This window comes from Calliopsis andreniformis, unplaced genomic scaffold (genome assembly GCF_051401765.1).
Source record: "Calliopsis andreniformis isolate RMS-2024a unplaced genomic scaffold, iyCalAndr_principal scaffold0008, whole genome shotgun sequence".
Lineage (NCBI taxonomy): Eukaryota > Metazoa > Arthropoda > Insecta > Hymenoptera > Andrenidae > Calliopsis > Calliopsis andreniformis.
In genome coordinates this window covers 10,825,615-10,837,392 of record NW_027480426.1, presented here as the reverse complement: position 1 = coordinate 10,837,392, position 11,778 = coordinate 10,825,615, and positions in this window count along the sequence as shown.

Sequence of the window (11,778 nt, the reverse complement as noted above, 5' to 3'; positions counted from 1 at the left end):
TTCCATCATATAAACCGAATGATAGCAAACAGTGTGAAAGCTATGGTCATTTCTACGTTCCGGGCAACCTAGGCTGCACTCTAGGGCGTTGCTCCACCAGACCGAATAGTTAGGGCCTTAGAAGTCAACGCCCGAAGCGTAAAATACAAAATAAATAAAACAGTTTTTCCATCGTATAAAACGAAAAATTGCAAACAGTGTGAAAGATATGGACATTTCTACGATCCGGGCCACCTAGGCTTCCCTCTATGGCGTTCTTCCACCACATCGAATAGCAACGGCCTCAGAAGTCAACGCCAGAAGCTTAAATACAATATAAATATAACAGTTTTTCCATCGTATACAACGAATAATAGCAACCAGTGTGAAAGTTATGGTCATTTCTACGTTCCGGGCAACCTAGGCTTCACTCTACGGCGATGCTCCACCAGATCAAACAGTTAGGGCCTTAGAAGTCAACGCCCGAAGCATAAAATACAAAATAAATAGAACGGTTTTTCTATTGTATAAAACGAATAATTGCTGCCAGTGTGAAAGTTATGATCATTTCTACTTTCCGGGCAACCTAGGCTTCACCCCAGGGCGTTGTTCCACCAGATGGAATAGTTAGGGCCTAAGAAGTCGACGCCAGAAGCATAAAATACGATATAAATACAACAGCTTTTCCATCGTATAAAACAAATAATTGCAACCAGTTTGATAGTGATGGTCACTTCTACCTACCGGGCAACCTAGGCTTCACTCTAGGGCGTTGCTCCACCAGATCGAATAGTTAGGGCCTTAGAAGTCAACGTCCGAAGCATAAAATATAAAATAAATAGAACAGTTTTTCCATCGTATAAAACGAAAAATTGCTACCAGTGTGAAAGTTATGGTCATTTCTACTTTCCGGGCAACCTAGGCTTCACTCTATGGCGCTCTTCCACCACATCGAATAGCCACGGCCTCAGAAGTCAACGCCAGAATCTAAAATACAATATAAATATAACAGTTTTTCCATCGTATAAAACGAATAATAGCAACCAGTGTGAAAGTTATGGTCATTTCTACATTCCGAGCAACCTAGGCTTCACTCTAGGGCGTTGCTCCAACAGATTGAATAGTTAGGGCCTTAGAAGTCAACGCCCGAAGCATAAAATTCAATAAAAATACAACAGTTTTTCCACCGTATAACAGGATTAATAGCAACCAGTTTGAAAGAGATGGTCATTTCTACGTTCCGGGCCACCTAGGCTTCACTCTAGGGCGTTGCTCCACTAGATCGAATAGCTAGGGCCATTGAAGTCAACGCCAGAAGCATAAAATACGATATAAATACAACAGCTTTTCCATCGTATAAAAGAAAATAATTGCAAACAGTGTGAAGGTAATGGGCATTTCTACGTTCCGGGCAACCTAGGCTTCACTCTAGGGCGTTGCTCCACTAGATCGAATAGCTAGGGCCTTAGAAGTCAACGCCAGAGGCATAAAATACAATATAAATACAACAGCTTTTCCATCGTAAAAAAGAAAATAATTCCAAACAGTGTGAAGGTAATGGGCATTTCTACGTTCCGGGCAACCTAGGCTTCACCCTAGGGCGTTGCTCCACCAGATCAAACAGTTAGGGCCTTAGAAGTCAACGCCCGAAGCATAAAATACAAAATAAATACAACAGTTTTTCCATTGTATAAAACGAATAATTGCTACCAGTGTAAAAGTTATGGTCATTTCTGCGTTCTGGGCAACCTAGGCTTCACCCTAGGGCGTTGTTCCACCAGATCGAATAGCTAGGGCCTAGGAAGTGAACGCCCGAAGCATAAAATATAAAATAAATAGAACAGTTTTTCCATCGTATAAAACGAAAAATTGCTACCAGTGTGAAAGTTATGGTCATTTCTACGTTCCGCGCAATCTGGGCTTTACCATAGTGCGTTGTTCCACCAGATGGAATAGTTAGGTCCTAAGAAGTCAACGCCAGGAGCATAAAAAACGATATAAATACAACAGCATTTCCATCGTATAAAACGAATAATTGCAACCAGTGTGGAAGTTATGGTCATTTCTACGTTCCGGGCAACCTAGGCTTCACTCTAGGGCGGTGCTCCACCAAATCGAATAGCTAGGGCCTTAGAAGTCAACGCCAGAAGCATAAAATACAATAAAGATGCAAAAGTTTTTTCATCGTATAACAGGAATAACTGCAAACAGTATGAAAGTACTTGTCATTTCTACGTTCCGGGTAACCTAGGTTTCACTCTAGGGCGTTGCTCCACCGGATCGAATAGCTAGGGACTTAGAATTCAACGCGATAAGAATAAAATACAATATAAGTACAACAGTTTTTCCATCGTATAAAACGAATAATAGCAACCAGTGTGAAAGTTATGGTCATTTCTACGGACCGGGCAACCTGGGCTTCACTCTAGGGCGTTGCTCTACCAGATCGAATAGTTAGGGCCTAAGAAGTCAACGCCAGAAGCATAAAATACAATATAAATACAACAGTTTTTCCATCATATAAACCGAATGATAGCAAACAGTGTGAAAGCTATGGTCATTTCTACGTTCCGGGCAACCTAGGCTGCACTCTAGGGCGTTGCTCCACCAGACCGAATAGTTAGGGCCTTAGAAGTCAACGCCCGAAGCGTAAAATACAAAATAAATAAAACAGTTTTTCCATCGTATAAAACGAAAAATTGCAAACAGTGTGAAAGATATGGACATTTCTACGATCCGGGCCACCTAGGCTTCCCTCTATGGCGTTCTTCCACCACATCGAATAGCAACGGCCTCAGAAGTCAACGCCCGAAGCATAAAATACAAAATAAATAGAACGGTTTTTCCATTGTATAAAACGAATAATTGCTGCCAGAGTAAAAGTTATGGTCATTTCTACGTTCCGGGCAACCTAGGCTTCACCCTAGGGCGTTGTACCACCAGATCGAATAGTTAGGGCCTTAGAAGTCAACGCCCGAAGCGTAAAATACAAAATAAATAAAACAGTTTTTCCATCGTATAAAACGAATAATTGCAACCAGTATGAAACTTATGGTCATTTCTACTTACCGGGCAGCCTAGGCATCACTCTAGGGCGTCGCTCTACCAGATCGAATAGTTAGGGCCTTAGAAGTCGACGCCAGAAGCATAAAATACGATATAAATACAACAGCTTTTCCATCGTATAAAACAAATACTTGTAACCAGTTTGATAGTGATGGTCATTTCTACGTACCGGGCAACCTAGGCTTAACTCTAGGGCGTTGCTCCACCAGATCGAATTGTTAGGGCCTAAGAAGTCAACGCCAGAAGCATAAGATACAATATAAATATAACAGTTTTTCCATTGTATAAAACGAATAATTGCTACCAGTGTAAAAGTTATGGTCATTTCTGCGTTCTGGGCAACGTAGGTTTCACTCTACGGCGTTGATCCGCCAGAGGGAATAGTTAGGGCCAAAGAATTCAACGCCAGAAGGATAAAATACAATATAAGTACCACAGTTATTCCATCGTATAAAATGAATAATTGCAACCAGTGTGAAATTTATGGTCATTCCTACATTCCGAGCAACCTAGACTTCACTCTAGAGCGTTGCTCCACCAGATCGAATAGCTAGGTCCTTAGAAGTCAACGCCAGAAGCATAAAATACGATATAAATACAACAGCTTGTCCATCGTAAAACAGGAATAATTGCAACCAGTGTGAAAGTTATGTTCAGTTCTACTTTCCGGGCAACCTAGGCTTCACCCTAGGGCATTGTTTCAACAGATTGAATAGATAGGACCTTAGAGGTCAATGCCCGAAGCATAAAATGCAATAAAAGTACAACAGTTTTTCCATCATATAACAGGAATAATTGCAACCAGTTTGAAGTGATGGTCATTTCTTCGTTCCGGGCAACTTAGGCTTCACTCTAGGGCGTTGTTCCACCATATCGAACAGTTAGGGCCAAAGAAGTCAACGCCAGAAGCATAAAATGCAATATAAATATATCAGTTTTTCCATTGTATAAAACGAATAATTGCAACCAGTTTGAAAGTGAAGGTCATTTCTACGTTCCGGGAAACATAGGCTTCACTCTAGGGCGTTGCTCCACTAGATCGAATAGCTAGGGCCTTAGAAGTCAACGCCAGAAGCATAAAATACGATATAAATACAACAGCTTTTCCATCGTATAAAAGGAATAATTGCAAACAGTGTGAAAGTAATGGTCATTTCTACGTTCCGGGCAACCTAGGCTTCACCCTAGGGCGTTGTTCCACCAGATCGAATAGTTAGGGCCTAAGAAGTGAACGCCAGAGGCATAAAATACAGTATAAATACAACAGTTTTTCTATCGTATAAAACGAATAATTGCAAGCAGTGTGAAAGCTATGGTCATTTCTACATTCCGAGCAACCTAGGCTTCACTCTAGGGCGTTGCTCCAACAGATTGAATAGTCAGGGCCTTATAAGTCAACGCCCGAAGCATAAAATGCAATAAAAATACAACAGTTTTTCCACCGTATAACAGGATTAATTGCAACTAGTTTGAAAGTGATGGTCATTTCTACGTTCCGGGCAACCTAGGCTTCACTCTAGGGCGTGGCTCCACCAGATCAAACAGTTAGGGCCTTAGAAGCCAAGGCCCGATGCATTAAATACAAAACAAATAGAACAGTTTTTCCATTGTATAAAACGAATAATTGCAACCAGTTTGAAAGTAATGATCATTTCTACGTTCCGGGCAACCTAGGCTTCACTCTAGGGCGTTGCTCCACTAGATCGAATAGCTAGGGCCCAAGAAGTCAACACCAGAAGAATAAAATACAAAATAAATACAACAGCCTTTACACCGTATAAAACGAATAATTGCAACCTGTGTGAAGGTTATGGTCATATCTACGTTCCGGGCAACCTAGGCTTCACTGTAGGGCGTTGCTCCACCAGATCGAAGTGTTAGGGCCTAAGAAGTCAACGCCCGAAGCATAAAATACAATAGAAATACAACAGCTTTTCCATCGTATAAAACGAATAATTGCAACCATTATGAAACTTATGGTCATTTCTACGTTCCGGGCAACCTAGGCTTCACTCTATGGCGTTCTTCCACCACATCGAATAGCTACGGCCTCAGAAGTCAACGCCCGAAGCATACAATGCAATAAAAATACAACAGTTTTTCCATCGTATAACAGGATTAATTGCAACCAGTTTGAAAGTGAAGGTCACTTCTACGTTCCGGGAAACCTAGGCTTCACTCTAGGGCGTTGCTCCACTAGATCGAATAGCTAGGGCATTAGAAGTCAACGCCAGAAGCATAAAATACGATATAAATACAACAGCTTTTCCATCGTATAAAAGGAATAATTGCAAACAGTGTGAAAGTAATGGTTATTTCTACGTTCCGTGCAACCTAGTCTTCACGCTAGGGCGTTGTTCCACCAGATGGAATAGTTAGGGCCTAAGAAGTCAACGCCAGAAGCATAAAATACGATATAAATACAACAGCTTTTCCATCGTGTAAAACGAATAATGGCAACCAGTGTGAAAGTTACGGCCATTTCTACGTTCCGGGCAACCTAGGCTTCACTCTAGGGCGGTGCTCCACCATATCGAATAGCTACGGCCTTAGAAGCCTACGCCTGAAGCATAAAATACAATAAAAATACAACGGTCTTTTCATCGTATAACAGGAATAATTGCAACCAGCGTGAAAGTAATGATCATTTCGGCGTTTCGGGAATCCTAGACTTAACTCTGACGCATTGCTCCACCAGATCGAATAGTTAGGGCCTAAGAAGTCAACGCCAGAAGCATAAAATACAATAGAAATACAACAGCTTTTCCATCGTATGAAACGAATAATTGCAACCATTATGAAACTTATGGTCATTTCTACGTTCCGGGCAACCTAGGCTTCACTCTAGGGCGTTGCTCCACCAGATCGAATAGCTAGGGCCTTAGAAGTCAACGCCAGAGGCATAAAATACAATATAAATACAACAGCTTTTCCATCGTAAAGAACGAATAATTGCAACCAGTGTGAAAGTTATGGTTATTTCTACATTCCGAGCAACCTAGGCTTCACTCTAGGGCGTTGCTCCACCATATCGAATAGTTAGGTCCTTAGAAGTCAACGCCAGATGCATAAAATACGATATAAATACAACAGCTTTTGCATCGTATAAAAGGAATAATTGCAAACAGTGTGAAAGTAATTGTCATTTCTACGTTCCGGGCAACCTAGGCTTCACTCTAGGGCGTTGCTCCACCAGATCAAACAGTTAGGGCCTCAGAAGTCAACGCCCGAAGCATAAAATACAAAATAAATAGAACAGTTTTTCCATTGTATAAAACGAATAATTGCTACCAGTGTAAAAGTTATGGTCATTTCTACGTTCCGGGCAACCTAGGCTTCACCCTAGGGCGTTGCTCCACCAGATCGAATAGTTAGGTCCTTAGGAGTCAACGCCAGAAGCATAAAATACGATATAAATACAACAGCTTTTCCATGGTATAAAATGAGTAATTGCAAACAGTGTGAAAGTAATGGTCATTTCTACGTTCCGGGCAACCTAGGCTTCACTCTACGGCGTTGTTCAACCAGATCGAATAGTTAGGGCCTAAGAAGTCAACACCAGAAGAATAAAATACAAAATAAATACAACAGCCTTTACACCGTATAAAACGAATAATTGCAACCTGTGTGAAGGTTATGGTCATATCTACGTTCCGGGCAACCTAGGCTTCACTGTAGGGCGTTGCTCCACCAGATCAAATAGTTACGGCCTAAGAAGTAAACGCCAGAAGCATAAATTACAATATAAGTACAACAGCTTTTCCATCGTGTATATTGTATATTTGCAAACAGTGTGGAAGTAATGGTCATTTCTACGTTCCGGGCAACCTAGGCTTCACGCTAGGGTGTTGCTCCACCAGATGGAATAGCTAGGGCCTTAGAAGTCAACGCCCGAAGCATAAAATGCAAAATAAATAGAACAGTCTTTCCATTGTATAAAACGAATAACTGCAACCAGTGTGAAGGTAATGGTCATTTCTACGTTCCGTGCAACCTAGGCTTCACGCTAGGGCGTTGCACCACCAGATCAAACAGATAGGTCCTTAGATGTCAACGCCAGAAGCATACAATACGATATAAATACAACAGCTTTTCCATGGTATAACAGGATTAATTGCAACCAGTTTGAAAGTGATGGTCATTTCGACGTTCCGGGCAACCTAGACTTCACTCTAGGGCGTTGCTCCACTAGATCGAATAGCTAGGGCCTTAGAAGACAACGCCAGAGGCATAAAATACAATATAAATACAACAGCTTTTCCATTGTAAAAAACGAATAATTGCAACCAGTGTGACAGTTATGGTTATTTCTACATTCCGAGCAACCTAGGCTTCACTCTAGGGCGTTCCTCCACCAGATCGAATAGATAGGTCCTTAGAAGTCACCGCCAGAAGCATAAAATACGATATAAATACAACAGCTTTTCCATCGTATAAAACGAATAATTGCAGCCAGTGTGAAAGTTATTGTCATTTCTACATTCCGAGCAACCTAGGCTTCACTCTAGGGCGTTGCTCCAACAGATTGAATAGTTAGGGCCTTAGAAGTCAACGCACGAAGCATAAAATGCAATAAAAATACAATAGTTTTTCCATCGTATAACAGGATTAATTGCAACCAGTTTGAAAGTGATGGTCATTTCTACGTTCCGGGCAACCTAGGCTTCACTCTAGGGCGTTGCTCCACTAGATAGAATAGCTAGGGCCATAGAAGTCAACGCCAGAAGCATAAAATACGATATATATACAACAGCTTTTCCACCGTATAAACGGGATAATTGCAAACAGTGTGAAGGTAATGGTCATTTCTACGTTCCGGGCAACCTAGGCTTCACTCTAGGGCGTTGCTCCACCAGATCAAACAGTTAGGGCCTCAGAAGTCAACGCCCGAAGCATAAAATACAAAATAAATAGAACAGTTTTTCCATTGTATAAAACGAATAATTGCTACCAGTGTAAAAGTTATGGTCATTTCTACGTTCCGGGCAACCTAGGCTTCACCCTAGGGCGTTGCTCCACCAGATCGAATAGTTAGGTCCTTAGGAGTCAACGCCAGAAGCATAAAATACGATATAAATACAACAGCTTTTCCATGGTATAAAATGAGTAATTGCAAACAGTGTGAAAGTAATGGTCATTTCTACGTTCCGGGCAACCTAGGCTTCACTCTACGGCGTTGTTCAACCAGATCGAATAGTTAGGGCCTAAGAAGTCAACACCAGAAGAATAAAATACAAAATAAATACAACAGCCTTTACACCGTATAAAACGAATAATTGCAACCTGTGTGAAGGTTATGGTCATATCTACGTTCCGGGCAACCTAGGCTTCACTGTAGGGCGTTGCTCCACCAGATCGAATATCTACGGCCTCAGAAGTCAACGCCTGAAGCATAAAATACAATACAAATCCAACAGTTTTTCCATCATATAAAACGAATAATTGCAACCAGTATGAGAGTTATGGTCATTTCTACTTTCCGGGCAACCTAGGATACACCCTAGGGCGTTGCTCCAACAGATTGAATAGTTAGCGCCTTAGAAGTCAACGCGCGAAGCATAAAATGCAAAATAAATAGAACAGTTTTTCCATCGTATAAAACGAATAACTGCAACCAGTGTGAAAGTACTGGTCATTTCTACATTCCGGGCAACCTAGGCTTCACCCTAGGGCGTTCTTCCACCAGATGGAATAGTTAGGGCCTAAGAAGTCAACGCCAGAAGCACAAAATACGATATAAATTCAACAGCTTTTCCATCGTATAAAACGAATAATGGTAACAAGTGTGAAAGTTATGGTCATTTCTACGTTGCGGTCAACCTAGGCTTCACTCTAGGACGTTGCTCCACCAGATCGAATAGTTAGGGCCTATGAAGTCAACGCCAGAAGCATAAAATACAATAAAGGTGCAACAGTTCTTCCATGGTATAACAGGAATAATTGCAACCAGTGTGAAGGTAATGGTATGTTCTACGTTCCGGGCAACCTAGGCTTCACTCTAGGGCGGTGCTCCACCAGATTAAATAGTTACGGCCTAAGAAGTCAACGCCCGAAGCATGAAATACGTTATAAATACAACAACTTTTGCATCGTATAAAAGGAATTATTGCAAACAGTGTGAAAGTAATTGTCATTTCTACGTTCCGGGCAACCTAGGCTTCTCCATAGGGCGTTGTTCCACCAGATCGAATAGTCAGGGCCAAAGAAGGGAACGCCAGAAGCATAAAATGCAATAAAAATACAACAGTCTTTCCATCCTATAACAGGAATAATTGCAACCCGTGTCGAAGTGATGGTCATTTGTACGTTCCAGGGAACCCAGGCTTCACACTAGGGCGTTGCTCCACCAGATCGAATTGTTAGGGCCAAAGACGTCAACGCCCGAAGCATAAAATACAAAATAAATAGAACAGTTTTTCCATTGTATAAAACGAATAATTGCTACCAGTGTAAAAGTTATGGTCATTTCTACGTTCCGGGCAACCTAGGCTTCACTCTAGGGCGTTGCTCCACCAGATCGAATAGCTAGGTCCTTACAAGTCAACGCCAGAAGCATAAAATACGATATAAATACAAGAGCTTTTCCATCGTATAAAAGGAATAATTGCAAACAGTGTGAAAGTAATGGTCATTTCTACGTTCCGGGCAACCTAGGCTTCACCCTAGGGCGATGCTCCACCAGATGAAACAGTTAGGGCCTTAGAAGTCAACGCCCGAAGCTAAAAATACAAAATAAATAGAACAGTTTTTCCATTGTATAAAACGAATAGTTGCTACCAGTGTAAAAGTTATGGTCATTTCTACGTTCCGGGCAACCTAGGCTTCACCCTAGGGCGTTGTTCCACCAGATCAAATAGTTACGGCCTAAGAAGTCAACGCCAGAAGCATAAATTACAATATAAGTACAACAGCTTTTCCATCGTATATAAAGTATATTTGCAAACAGTGTGGAAGTAATGGTCACTTCTACGTTCCGGGTAACCTAGGCTTCACGCTAGGGTGTTGCTCCACCAGATGGAATAGTTAGGGCCTATGAAGTCAACGCCAGAAGCATAAAATACAATAAAGGTGCAACAGATCTTCCATGGTATAACAGGAATAATTGCAACCAGTGTGAAGGTAATGGTATGTTCTACGTTCCGGGCAACCTAGGCTTCACTCTAGGGCGGTGCTCCACCAGATTAAATAGTTACGGCCTAAGAAGTCAACGCCCGAACCATAAAATACGTTATAAATGCAACAACTTTTGCATCGTATAAAAGGAATTATTGCAAACAGTGTGAAAGTAATTGTCATTTCTACGTTTCGGGCAACCTAGGCTTCTCCATAGGGCGTTGTTCCACCAGATCGAATAGTCAGGGCCAAAGAAGGGAATGCCAGAAGCATAAAATGCAATAAAAATACAACAGTCTTTCCATCCTATAACAGGAATAATTGCAACCCGTGTCGAAGTGATGGTCATTTGTACGTTCCAGGGAACCCAGGCTTCACACTAGGGCGTTGCTCCACCAGATCGAATTGTTAGGGCCAAAGAAGTCAACGCCCGAAGCATAAAATACAAAATAAATAGAACAGTTTTTCCATTGTATAAAACGAATAATTGCTACCAGTGTAAAAGTTATGGTCATTTCTACGTTCCGGGCAACCTAGGCTTCACTCTAGGGCGTTGCTCCACCAGATCGAATAGCTAGGTCCTTACAAGTCAACGCCAGAAGCATAAAATGCAAAATAAATAGAACAGTCTTTCCATTGTATAAAACGAATAACTGCAACCAGTGTGAAGGTAATGGTCATTTCTACGTTCCGTGCAACCTAGGCTTCACGCTAGGGCGTTGCTCCACCAGATCAAACAGATAGGTCCTTAGATGTCAACGCCAGAAGCATACAATACGATATAAATACAACAGCTTTTCCATGGTATAACAGGATTAATTGCAACCAGTTTGAAAGTGATGGTCATTTCGACGTTCCGGGCAACCTAGACTTCACTCTAGGGCGTTGCTCCACTAGATCGAATAGCTAGGGCCTTAGAAGACAACGCCAGAGGCATAAAATACAATATAAATACAACAGCTTTTCCATTGTAAAAAACGAATAATTGCAACCAGTGTGACAGTTATGGTTATTTCTACATTCCGAGCAACCTAGGCTTCACTCTAGGGCGTTCCTCCACCAGATCGAATAGATAGGTCCTTAGAAGTCACCGCCAGAAGCATAAAATACGATATAAATACAACAGCTTTTCCATCGTATAAAACGAATAATTGCAGCCAGTGTGAAAGTTATTGTCATTTCTACATTCCGAGCAACCTAGGCTTCACTCTAGGGCGTTGCTCCAACAGATTGAATAGTTAGGGCCTTAGAAGTCAACGCACGAAGCATAAAATGCAATAAAAATACAATAGTTTTTCCATCGTATAACAGGATTAATTGCAACCAGTTTGAAAGTGATGGTCATTTCTACGTTCCGGGCAACCTAGGCTTCACTCTAGGGCGTTGCTCCACTAGATCGAATAGCTAGGGCCATAGAAGTCAACGCCAGAAGCATAAAATACGATATATATACAACAGCTTTTCCACCGTATAAACGGAATAATTGCAAACAGTGTGAAGGTAATGGTCATTTCTACGTTCCGGGCAACCTAGGCTTCACTCTAGGGCGTTGCTCCACCAGATCAAACAGTTAGGGCCTCAGAAGTCAACGCCCGAAGCATAAAATACAAAATAAATAGA